Source organism: Rhipicephalus microplus, unplaced genomic scaffold (genome assembly GCF_043290135.1).
Source record: "Rhipicephalus microplus isolate Deutch F79 unplaced genomic scaffold, USDA_Rmic scaffold_916, whole genome shotgun sequence".
Lineage (NCBI taxonomy): Eukaryota > Metazoa > Arthropoda > Arachnida > Ixodida > Ixodidae > Rhipicephalus > Rhipicephalus microplus.
In genome coordinates, this window is record NW_027465469.1 from 1 (window position 1) to 12,500 (window position 12,500).

The 12,500-nt window shown below is 60.4% G+C and overlaps 2 non-coding genes across 2 annotated transcripts; both read right to left on the minus strand.

Moving 5' to 3' along the window:
• Positions 1-2,000: 2,000 nt before the first annotated feature.
• LOC142795856 (5.8S ribosomal RNA) lies at positions 2,001-2,153 on the minus strand. The gene has a single exon (XR_012893359.1). It is a non-coding gene; the product is annotated as a 5.8S ribosomal RNA (ribosomal RNA).
• A 1,720-nt stretch (positions 2,154-3,873) lies between these two features.
• Positions 3,874-5,688, minus strand: LOC142795859 (small subunit ribosomal RNA). Its single transcript, XR_012893362.1, has one exon. It is a non-coding gene; the product is annotated as a small subunit ribosomal RNA (ribosomal RNA).
• Positions 5,689-12,500: the final 6,812 nt, after the last annotated feature.

The window sequence follows — 12,500 nt, forward strand, 5'->3', positions numbered from 1 at the left end:
AACCCGCCGCCGCGGGACCAACCCGGACAGCAGGAGACGACAAGCTTGCCCAGCGGGTTCTCCGCTCCGTTTCCGGAGGGCGTCATCGTTCGGGCCTCCCGACAACCGGGAGAAGCCCATGGGGCCTGGACGGGGTGACGAACTTTTCGTGCACGGCGTGGTATAACTCCCGCGTGCCGTCTCCGAAGAGACGGGCAGGTCACCTCCACTGCCGGACTCAAAGTCGTGCTTGTTCCCTTTGACCCGCGTCCGTCGCGGCGTCCTACCGGCGGTGGGAAGTGCGCACCCCGGAGACCGCGTCTGCGTGCCAGCAGCCGGAACAGTCCCCCGAAGGGGACCGTTTACCTGACGCCGCCGGCTCCGCGATCGTCCGGAGACTGAATCCCACCGCTTTCGAGCTTCGAGGGCCCACCCGTTTTACTCTAAGCGGTTTCACGTACTCTTGAACTCTCTCTTCAAAGTTCTTTTCAACTTTCCCTCACGGTACTTGTGAACTATCGGTCTCTCGGTCGTATTTAGCCTTAGATGGAGTTTACCACCCACTTAGGGCTGCACTCTCAAGCAACCCGACTCACGGGAGGCTCCATCCCGGGCGCGCAACGGCGGAGACGGGCCTGGCACCCACTCTGGGACAAGCCCCTGTCAGGGGGACTTGCACCGTCGCAAACACCCGAGAACGTCGCCTCCCATACACCACATTTCCCGACCGCCTGCAAGGACGGGGGATTCGGTGCTGGGCTCGGTCCCGTTTCGCTCGCAGCTACTCGGGGAATCCCTGTTGGTTTCTTTTCCTCCGCTTAGTGATATGCTTAAATTCAGCGGGTTGTCTCGCCTGATCTGAGGTCGACAGCGGATACATTCGCTTCCATCAACTTCCTGCACGACCGCGTGCGCTCGCCCTACCAAGTGCGCCCGCAACCCTGTACAGGGCCACTTCTTCACAAGGCTGGCAATCGGCTTCCCCGCTGCACGCGTGCGGCGCACAACCGGTGTGACGTGGAAGTGACGGGACACGTTCGTAAACCCATCGCGAACCGAGTACGACGCCCTACCAAGTGCGCCCGCAACCCTGTACAGGGTCACATCTTCACAAGGCTGGCAAGCGGCATTCCGCTGCGCGCGTGCGTCGTCCGAGCAGTTGCGTGATAAACGACCGTGTCGAAAGCCCAAACACCGCCGAGGCCAGTCGCCGCCGCCGCAAGGGCAGCCACGCAGCCTGGCGAGAGGCATCGTCTCGTGTAGCGTCGCCCCCGCCCCAACTGGAGTGGCCCAGTTTTTTGAACGGGACGGGAACTGCGAAGCACTTAGACCGACGGCGGACTACGACGAGAACGCCTTAAGCTTCGCCAACGTTTCGCCAACTCGTGCGGGAGACTTTTTCCGCTTCGCGGCAAGTCGTCGCGCCGTGCTCTCCGCATCAACCGCGTACGCAGCGAACCGCAAACGTCGGGCGCAGCCTCCTCACCTCCCTGCGCTTTGCGCGCGAACGTTCCCTGTTCGCGCGGCAAAGCCTGGAGGAGGCACGGCCCCGCAGCGTGTTCGAGCGCCCGGTCTACGGGACACCCTGCTTACTTCGAGGGCAACAAGCGCAACGCAAGGCTGCGATCTCGCGCACTTTGCGCACGGCTGGAGAAGCTTTGCTGGCCGGCTTTCGCTCCTCGTGTTTACCGTGCGTTAAAGTTGCGCGTCCGTGGCTCTCGCAGCTCTTGCGCGCCCGGTCGCAGAGAGGAGTACGCAACCTCGACCGCACTTTCCCTGCAGGCTTCCTTCCGACTCGAAGTCCTGCGGCGGTCTCAACGAGGTGCCACATCCTCAATGCAGTCGGTCGCCCCCGTTTCGGTTGGGCTCTGGCACGACGGTCGCCACCGTCTCGCCCTTGAGTGGCCGCTGTTGGCGCTCGCTGTGAGGTGTTCAGCGTGCTGTCCGTGTTGCCGACGCGGTCAAAACGAGTCGACGGCTCACGTTCCCTTGTGCGCCGAAGGCTCTCTTGATATGTGATCCGACCCTCAGACAGACGAAGCCAAGGGAAGACCCAAGGCCGCAATGTGCGTTCAAAGAATCAGTGCTCAGTGTGTCCTGCAATTCACACCAAGTCTCGCAGCTGGCTGCGTTCTTCATCGACCCGAGAACCGAGTGATCCACCGCTTAGAGTCGTGAAAAAGTGTTTGTTCAATTCCGTACAGTCAAAACCAAACGTTTCTGGCACTCGGCCAAACAGTGGCCAAGAAGGGCGCTTTTCAGCGCACGCTTGGACTCCAAAACTCTGCCGCGCCTTTTTCGGCTGCCGCAAATCGAGCAAACGGTGTGTTTCGGACGGCGTTTCGCTTCCGCTACTTGCGAGTGCTTTCGTGGTCCACCCCTCTATAAATACTCGGGAGGCGTCGAAGCCGGTTCTCCAAGCCGGACCCGTAGGTATCGTTGTGTGCTCGCTCTCATTGGCCCGCCTAACCAGAAAATGCCTGCGGTACACCCATTTGGATAAGAGTGCACGCAGATGCGGGCCTCGACGGCTACACATTTCCTCGGGCGGCCGCCTCCCGGCCTCCGTGGAGCGCGGGATGCACGGTCCCATCGACAAGCCTCTCCCGTTTTTACCGTGGCGTCGCGGTTCACCACGGCGGGCGGGTCGGTCTCCTCCGCATAAAAAGGGGGACCCCCGCTTTTTGTTCCACGAAATCGCACAAGCTTTTTTCGCATCCACGGTTTGCCACCGCACACCAAAATGCCGATCCGGCTGCCTACTTTAGCCAACAGGTGGAGCCAGGCGCGCCGTACTTGCGCGGGCACTTCCCACGTCCACCGAAGTCGGTGCCAAGGACCACTTTCGGCGCCGGAGCCGCGTACGAGCCTACTCGAGGCGGAAGAACGAAGCCAGCAAGGGCCTGGCCGCAAGTGCGTTCAATTGTCGGGACGTCCAAGTCCCTCGTTCTTCCGTGCTTCCTCTTTCGGCAAGTCGTTGCGGCACCTTCCCAAAGCGCGCAGACCCGCTAATCGCGACGAGCGCGACGTGGCCGTGCCGCCTTTCCCTCGGCAGCAAGCAAAACGCCTGGCAACGTCGACGCTCCCCTAACCGCGATCTCGCACCGTGTTTCGTGTGGCGAATTCAAAAGCCGGCCGGCGCTGCTGCAACCATTACGGTCGGTACGCATACGCCGCGGAGGGCGGGACGGTCATCGGAGCGTGCGGTTCCTCCATCGAGTACTGCGCACCTCGGCCGTCGCATCGCCGTGCCATGACCGGCCGCGCGTCAACGCGAACCGGTGCCAGCGAGATCCCTCGCCTGCAAGAACCGACCGGCAGCCTCCGTCACCCGAGGACGCGGAGGCGCTTGCCGCGGACGGCGGGACGGTATGCACTGGTGCACAGCGGACCCGTCACATCGCCAGTTCCTTGACCGACCGCCGACGCTTGTGCCGTTCCTCTCGTACTTGGCAGTCGCCGCGCGATTGTCGGGTCTCGTTCTTGCACGCTCGAACGGTCGGGAGGGCACTCGGCTGGCGTTTCGGGAACGCGCAGCCTCGCCTTCTACCGACGTAACCACGACTCGCCGTTCGCGCTCCGCCGCTCCTGTTTACAGTACTAGGCGGTCCCGCAGCGGTCGGGTCGCGCATTTCGAGCGCTTCGAGCCACGGTGCAGTGGCGGGTCGAAAGCCGACCTATGAGTGCGTTGCGCCGTTTGTACCCGCGTCCGCCACCTGGCCGACCGTCCAAGGTCGCGGTGTTGGCGTCCGCTGGGCGCAACAATTTGTCACGGGGTGCCGCTCCACATTCAGGCAGCCCCGTGGGGAAAAGCCGACCCCGCGTCCAAACGGGGTCAGCGGCAGAAAGTGTCGGGCGCAGACGCAGCTGAGGCGCTCACCCTTCACAATCCGTTAATGATCCTTCCGCAGGTTCACCTACGGAAACCTTGTTACGACTTTTACTTCCTCTAAATGATCAAGTTTGGTCATCTTTCCAACAGACCGGCGCAACCGAAAGGCCGCGCCGGACATCGGTCCGAAGACCTCACTAAATCATTCAATCGGTAGTAGCGACGGGCGGTGTGTACAAAGGGCAGGGACGTAATCAACGCGAGCTTATGACTCGCGCTTACTGGGAATTCCTCGTTCAAGGGGAACAATTGCAAGCCCCTATCCCAATCACGAAAGAAGTTCCACGGGTTACCCAGTCTTTTCAGACAGGGATAAAGACACGCTGCTTCCTTCAGTGTAGCGCGCGTGCGGCCCCGGACATCTAAGGGCATCACAGACCTGTTATTGCTCTGTTTCGTGCGGCTAGGAGCCGCTTGTCCCTCTAAGAAGGTTGTAAGGTGCTGGGAACCCCGCACCTATTTAATAGGCTAGAGTCTCGTTCGTTATCGGAATTAACCAGACAAATCGCTCCACCAACTAAGAACGGCCATGCACCACCATCCACCGAATCAAGAAAGAGCTCTCAATCTGTCAATCCTCCCAGTGTCCGGGCCGGGTAAGTTTTCCCGTGTTGAGTCAAATTAAGCCGCAGGCTCCACTCCTGGTGGTGCCCTTCCGTCAATTCCTTTAAGTTTCAGCTTTGCAACCATACTTCCCCCGGAACCCAAATACTTTGGTTTCCCGGAAGCTGCCCGCCGAGTCATTTGAGTAACTCAGGCGGATCGCTGGTTGGCATCGTTTATGGTCAGAACTAGGGCGGTATCTGATCGCCTTCGAACCTCTGACTTTCGTTCTTGATCAATGAAAACATTCTTGGCAAATGCTTTCGCAGTAGTTCGTCTTGCGACGGTCCAAGAATTTCACCTCTAGCGCCGCAATACGAATGCCCCCGTCCGTCCCTCTTAATCATTACCTCGTATTCCAAAAACCAACAGAACAGAAACGAGGTCTTGTTCTATTATTCCATGCAAGTTTATTCAGGCGACTCGCCTGCGTTGAGCACTCTAATTTTTTCAAAGTAAAAGCACCGGCCATCTCGAGGCACACAATGAAGTGCACCAAGAAAGAACCGGCATGATGTTCAGTCCGAGCCGTCGCATCGGGTAGATGCACTACTCGTCTGGAACTGAGATCCAACTACGAGCTTTTTAACCGCAGCAGCTTTAGTATACGCTATTGGAGCTGGAATTACCGCGGCTGCTGGCACCAGACTTGCCCTCCAATTGATCCTCGTTAAAGGATTTAGAGTGTACTCATTTCAATTACGGGGCCTCAAAAGAGTCCCGTATTGTTATTTTTCGTCACTACCTCCCCGTGCCGGGAGTGGGTAATTTGCGCGCCTGCTGCCTTCCTTGGATGTGGTAGCCGTTTCTCAGGCTCCCTCTCCGGAATCGAACCCTGATTCTCCGTTACCCGTAACAACCATGGTAAGCAAGTAACCTACCATCGAAAGTTGATAAGGCAGACACTTGAAAGAAACGTCGCCGGCTCGTGGCCATGCGATCAGCACAAAGTTATCCAGAGTCACCACACAATACGGGCCGAAACCCGATCGATCTTGGTCTAATAAAAGCACCCGTTACCCAAAGGGCTCCAGGCTCACTGCATGTATTAGCTCTAGAATTGCCACAGTTATCCAAGTAGGAAGAAACGATCTAAGGAACCATAACTGATTTAATGAGCCATTCGCGGTTTCGCCTTATTTCGGCATGTACTTAGACATGCATGGCTTAATCTTTGAGACAAGCATATGATTACTGGCAGGATCAACCAGGTAATCGTTCGACTGCGCGTCCGTCCTCGCCCTCGGCGGGCCGGACGCAGTCTGTGTGCGGCGGAGGCCACCTTCAGGCGCCCCAACACGCTTATTTTGCACTCCGAGATGACGGCGTTCGAGCTCGCTACGGCACAACCTTCCCGAAAGACGAGTGGGAGCCGTGCGGCAAGAAGCACGTTCATGCTCGCTCTTTTTCGTTGCATCGACTCGGTCGCGCCGTGCGGGTTGCCCAAGCCCGCTGCACTGTCGGTGGACCGGCCGGAACTAGCAACGGAGCCGAGACTGCAAAGCCGCCAGACGACGGGTCACGCCCGCGTCTTCGGCGCTTTCGCATCTGAATCGCCCGAGGACGACACGGAACACACCTCGATATCGTGGTAAAACGGCACCGTCCGACAACCAGCCCCTAACGCATCAAGCGGATGAGGCTGCAGACGACTGCCGTGGATTCCCCTGGAGCAGACCCGAGGACACGCTTGACGAGGCCGAAGCCCGCCGCATATCAGACACCCGGTCGCTTTCGCGTACGCCGCTCACGAGAACCCCCACATAATAGCAGCGATAAGTACCCAGACCTCCTTGGGCCCTAATACGAGCGTACTCGAGAAAATTTCACCGCGGGTGTGCCCCGAAACGTGTGGCATGTTGAGCGTGCCACAAGTCTACGTCGCTCTCAAACCCGCCGAGGTCGTAGAATTTGCGACCCTACTCACGAAATTCCCACCGAGGATACGGCCGCAAACGTACCGCACCTTGGGTAGGCCACGAGTTTGTGCAACACTACGCTGACGGCACAGCACCGAGGTCGTGCGCGCACGCACGGGAAAATTCCGCCGCGGTTTCTGCCGAAAACGTGAGGCACCACGACTCTCCGCAAGTTCGCGTCGACTGCGAAAGACCGAAGTCGTGAACGACGTGTCCGCTACTCGCCGCCGACACGCTGGACACCAAACGTACAACGACTCGACGGCGTCGTAGAGGCCCACGACGCGGTTTTCCTTAACGACGTCTCGGCGTGGCACCGACAGGTTAGAACGGCCGACCAACGTTCCCTGTCCGCCGTTCGGCTCAGTCGAAGGGCTCGGCGACTTCGGCAACGCTGCGAAGCCGCACGGTGACGCACGCCATGTCCCCATTTTTTTTTTTCTTTCTGCGTCTGCCGGGGTGCCCCTATAATAGCAGCGATAAGCACCCAGACCGCCGTGGGTCGCTCGCCCCGGCTGACGTGGTTTTTCGTACTCCTGCGGCGGTCGCCGTCAAGCACGTCCAAATACGCTACTTTCGTGGGCGCATTCACGCTCTTTCGCTTCGCCGGAGTGCCAGCACTCACTCTGCCAAAAACGGCGAACATCCGAGCGGCGGTTCCCACTTTTGCGTCGGCGTCGCAAACCCCGCCCCGGCAGACGAGGTTTGCCGTACTCGTGCGACGGTGGCCGGCGGGCACGTCGAAAGACGCCGATATCGTGCGCGAATTGGCGCACCTTGGCTTCACCGGAGTGCCGCCACTGACTCCTCCAAAAACGGCGAAGATCCGAGCGGCGCTTCCCACTTTCGCATCGGCGTCCCGAACTCCGCCCCGGCTGACGCGGTTTACCGTACTCGTGCGACGGTCGCCGGCGAGCACGTGGAAAGACGCCGATATCGTGCCCGAATCGGCTCCGTTCGGCTTCGCCGGAGTGCCAGCACTGGCTCGGCGAAAGACGACGAACATCCGAGCGACGGTTCTCACTATTGCGTACGCGTCGCAAACCCCGCCCCGGCAGACGCACTTTGCCGTACTCGTGCGACGGTCGCCGGCGAGCACGTAGAAAGACGCCGATATCGTGCCGGAATCGGCCCCGTTTGGCTTCGCCGGAGTGCCAGCACTCACTCGGCCACAAACGGCGAACATCCGAGCGGCGGTTCCCACTTAGCCGTCGGCGTCCCGAACTCCGCCCCGGCAGACGCGGTTGCCGAGCTCGTGCGACTAGCGACCGCGAAGCCGTCTCGCGACGCCGCTTTCGTGCGCGGCTCCCACTGCGACCTGGGTCACCCGAGGTCGACGAGCAAAAAAGAATGTCGAAAAAAATTTTTTTTTTTTTGCGTCTGCCGGGGTGCCCCTATAATAGCAGCGATAAGCACCCAGACCGCCATGGGTCGCTCGCCCCGGCTGACGTGGTTTTTCGTTTTCCTGCGGTGGTCGTCGTCAAGCACGTCCAAACACGCCACTTTCGTGGGCGCATTCGCGCTCTTTCGCTTCGCCGGAGTGCCAGCACTCACTCTGCCAAAAACGGCGAACATCCGAGCGGCGGTTCCCACTTTTGCGTCGGCGTCGCAAACCCCGCCCCGGCAGACGAGGTTTGCCGTACTCGTGCGACGGTGGCCGGCGGGCACGTCGAAAGACGCCGATATCGTGCGCGAATTGGCGCACCTTGGCTTCACCGGAGTGCCGCCACTGACTCCTCCAAAAACGGCGAAGATCCGAGCGGCGCTTCCCACTTTCGCATCGGCGTCCCGAACTCCGCCCCGGCTGACGCGGTTTACCGTACTCGTGCGACGGTCGCCGGCGAGCACGTGGAAAGACGCCGATATCGTGCCCGAATCGGCTCCGTTCGGCTTCGCCGGATTGCCAGCACTGGCTCGGCGAAAGACGACGAACATCCGAGCGACGGTTCTCACTATTGCGTACGCGTCGCAAACCCCGCCCCGGCAGACGCACTTTGCCGTACTCGTGCGACGGTCGCCGGCGAGCACGTAGAAAGACGCCGATATCGTGCCGGAATCGGCCCCGTTTGGCTTCGCCGGAGTGCCAGCACTCACTCGGCCACAAACGGCGAACATCCGAGCGGCGGTTCCCACTTAGCCGTCGGCGTCCCGAACTCCGCCCCGGCAGACGCGGTTGCCGAGCTCGTGCGACTAGCGACCGCGAAGCCGTCTCGCGACGCCGCTTTCGTGCGCGGCTCCCACTGCGACCTGGGTCACCCGAGGTCGACGAGCAAAAAAGAATGTCGAAAAAAATTTTTTTTTTTTTTTGCGTCTGCCGGGGTGCCCCTATAATAGCAGCGATAAGCACCCAGACCGCCATGGGTCGCTCGCCCCGGCTGACGTGGTTTTTCGTTTTCCTGCGGTGGTCGTCGTCAAGCACGTCCAAACACGCCACTTTCGTGGGCGCATTCGCGCTCTTTCGCTTCGCCGGAGTGCCAGCACTCACTCTGCCAAAAACGGCGAACATCCTAGTGGCGGTTCCCACTTTTGCGTCGGCGTCGCCAACCCCGCCCCGGCATACGCGGTTTGCCGTACTCGTGCGGCGGTGGCCGGCGGGCACGTCGAAAGACACCGATATCGTGCGCGAGTCGATGCTTCTTGGTCTCGCAGGAGGGCCGCCACTCACTCCTGCAAAAACGGCGAAGATCCGAGCGGCGCTTCCCACTTTTTCGTCGGCGTCGCAAACCTCGCCCCGGCAGACGCGCTTTGCCGTACTCGTGCGACGGTCGCCGGCGAGCACGTCGAAATACGCCGATATCGTGCCCGAATCGGCCCCGTTTCGCTTCGCCGGAGTGCCAGCACTCGCTCGGCCAAAGACGACGAACATCCGAGCGACGGTTCCCACTATTGCGTACGCGTCGCGAACCCCGCCCCGGCAGACGCGGTTTGCCGTACTCGTGCGGCGGTGGCCGGCGGGCACGTCGAAAGACGCCGATATCGTGCACGAATTGGCGCTCCTTGGCTTCACCGGAGTGCCAGCACTCACTCGGCCAAAAACGGCGAACATCCGAGCAGCGGTACCCACTTAGCCGTCGGCATCCCGAACTCCGCGCCGGCTGACGCGGTTGCCGAGCTCGTGCGACTAGCGACCGCGAACGCGTCTCGCGACGCCGCTTTCGTGCGCGGCTCCCATTGCGACCTGGGTTACCCGAGCTCGACCAGCAAAAAAGAAGGTCGAAAATTTTTTTTTTTTTTTCTGCGTCTGCCGGGGTGCCCCTATAATAGCAGCGATAAGCACCCAGACCGCCGTGTGTCGCTCGCCCCGGCTGACGTGGTTTTTCGTACTCCTGCAGCGGTCGCCGTCACGCACGTCCAAATACGCCACTTTCGTGGGCGCATTCGCGCTCTTTCGCGTCGCCGGAGTGCCAGCACTCACTCTGCCAAAAACGGCCAACATCCGAGCGGCGGTTCCCACTTTTGCGTCGGCGTCGTAAACCCCGCCCCGGCAGACGCGGTTTGCCCTACTCGTGCGACGGTCGCCGGCGAGCGCGTCGAAAGACGCCGATATCGTGCGCTAATTGGCGCTCCCTGGCTTCTCCGGAGTGCCGCCACTCACTCCTCCAAAAACGGCGAAGATCCGAGCGGCGTTCTCCACTTTCGCATCGGCGTCCCGAACTCCGCCCGGGCTGACGCGGTTTACCGTACTCGTGCGACGGTCGCCGGCGGGCACGTCGAAAGACGCCGATATCGTGCCGTAATCGGCCCCGTTTGGCTTCGCCCGTGTGCCAGCACTCACTCGGCCAAAAACGGCGAACATCCGAGCAGCGTTTCCCACTTTCGCATCGGCGTCCCGAAGCCCGCCCCGGCAGACGCGGTTTGCCCTACTCGAGCGACGGTCGCCGGCGATCACGTCGAAAGGCGCCGAATTCGTGCACGAATCGATGCTTCTTGGTCTCGCAGGAGGGCCGCCACTCACTCCTGCAAAAACGGCGAAGATCCGAGTTGCGCTTCCCACTTTTTCGTCGGCGTCCCGAACTACGCCCCGGCTGACGCGGTTTACCGTACTCGTGCGACGGTCGCCGGCGGGCACTTCAAAATACGCCGATTTCGTGGGCGCATTCACGCTGTTTCGCTTCCCCGGAGTGCCAACACTCACTCTGCCGAAAGCGGCGATCATCCGAGCGGCGGTTCCCACTTTTGCGTCGGCTTCGCAAACGGCGCCCCGGCAGACGCGCTCGTGCGACGTACTCGTGCGACGGTCGCCGGCGAGCACGTCGAAAGACGCCGATATCGTGCTCGAATCGACCCCGTTTCGCTTCGCCGGAGTGCTGCCAGTCACGGCGCAGAAAACGGCGAACAAGTGTTTTTTTTTTTTTTTTTTCCTAGAATTTGTGTTATAGAAGGCACATTTGATATCGGACGATAATTTTCAACTTTATCACGCGCACCGATTTTCGTGTAGAGGTTTGCAAGTTTATGGGAATTTCTCCACTTGGAATAATGCGATTTAGTAGTACTACGAGAACTTCATGGATGTACTCAAGGGTACGGGGCAAGTCAGTTACGTCAACACCTGCAGATTTTTTACACTTCAAACTGAAAATTGTTGGTTGTGAGTCCTCGTGTGATATTAAAGGCCGATTCGCTAACACATAGAACAAAGAAAGAAAGGAAGAAAAAACGCCCGCGCTCGCTCAAGAAACCTGGGTTCGCAACAAGTGGCAACAACAAGCAACCGAGCGAGTGCGCCAAAACCCGTGGCGGCCGAACAAACGCGAAGTCCCAACCGCGTCAGCCGGGGCGGCACGGGACAGGAAAAATCACTTCAGCCGGGGCGGCGGGGCACCGAATAAACCTCGTCACCTCGTCGCAGGATAAAAGAGGAAACAAAAAGTCTAAACAGCGTCTGCTGGAGCGAATGCGTAATAAAACAACAACAACAACAAAAAAAAAAAAACACCCGCGCTCAAGAAGTCTGCAATCACCACAAAAGGCGACTGTGACCGAGCAGCGTCAGCCGGGGCCGTGCGGAAACGGAAAAACCGCGACTACCGGGGCGTCGAGGCACCGAAAAATCCACTTCAGCCGCGGCGAAAAAAAAAAACAAAAAGAAAGACGGAGGGGGGGGGGGGAACCACGTCTGCCGGGGCGAAGGAAAAAAAAAAACGCGTCTGCCGGGGCGAGCCCGGGTGCGGCACCACCGGGAAAACTGTGGCAAACAGACATGGCGATCGAGTGAGTGGGCCGCCAGCCAGGCTCAGCCAAAAAGTGCAAAGTCCGAACTGCGTCAGCCGGGGCGGCAAAAACCACGTCAGCCGGGGCGGCGCAAAAAACCGCGTCTGCCGGGGCGGCACGAAACCGCGTCAGCCGGGGCGGCGCGAAAACTGCGTCAGCCGGGGCGAAAGAAAAAAAAAAAAAAAACGCGTCTGCCGGGGCGAGCCCGGGTGCGGCACCACCGGGAAAACTGTGGCAAACAGACATGGCGATCGAGTGAGTGGGCCGCCAGCCAGGCACAGCCGAAAAGTGCAAAGTCCGAACCGTGTCAGCCGGGGCGGCAAAAAACCGCGTCAGCCGGGGCGGCGCAAAAAACCGCGTCTGCCGGGGCGGCACGAAACCGCGTCTGCCGGGGCGGCGCGAAAACTGCGTCAGCCGGGGCGAGCCCGGGTGCGGCACCACCGGGAAAACTGTGGCAAACAGACATGGCGATCGAGTGAGTGGGCCGCCAGCCAGGCTCAGCCAAAAAGTGCCAAGTCCGAACTGCGTCAGCCGGGGCGGCAAAAAACCGCGTCAGCCGGGGCGGCGCAAAAAACCGCGTCTGCCGGGGCGGCGCGAAAACCGCGTCTGCCGGGGCGGCGCGAAAACTGCGTCAGCCGGGGCGAAAGAAAAAAAAAAACGCGTCTGCCGGGGCGAGCCCGGGTGCGGCACCACCGGGAAAACTGTGGCAAACAGACATGGCGATCGAGTGAGTGGGCCGCCAGCAAGGCTCAGCCAAAAAGTGCTAAGTCCGAACTGCGTCAGCTGGGGCGGCAAAAAACCGCGTCTGCCGGGGCGGCACGAAACCGCGTCAGCCGGGGCGGCGCGAAAACCGCGTCTGCCGGGGCGGCACGAAACCGCGTCAGCCGGGGCGG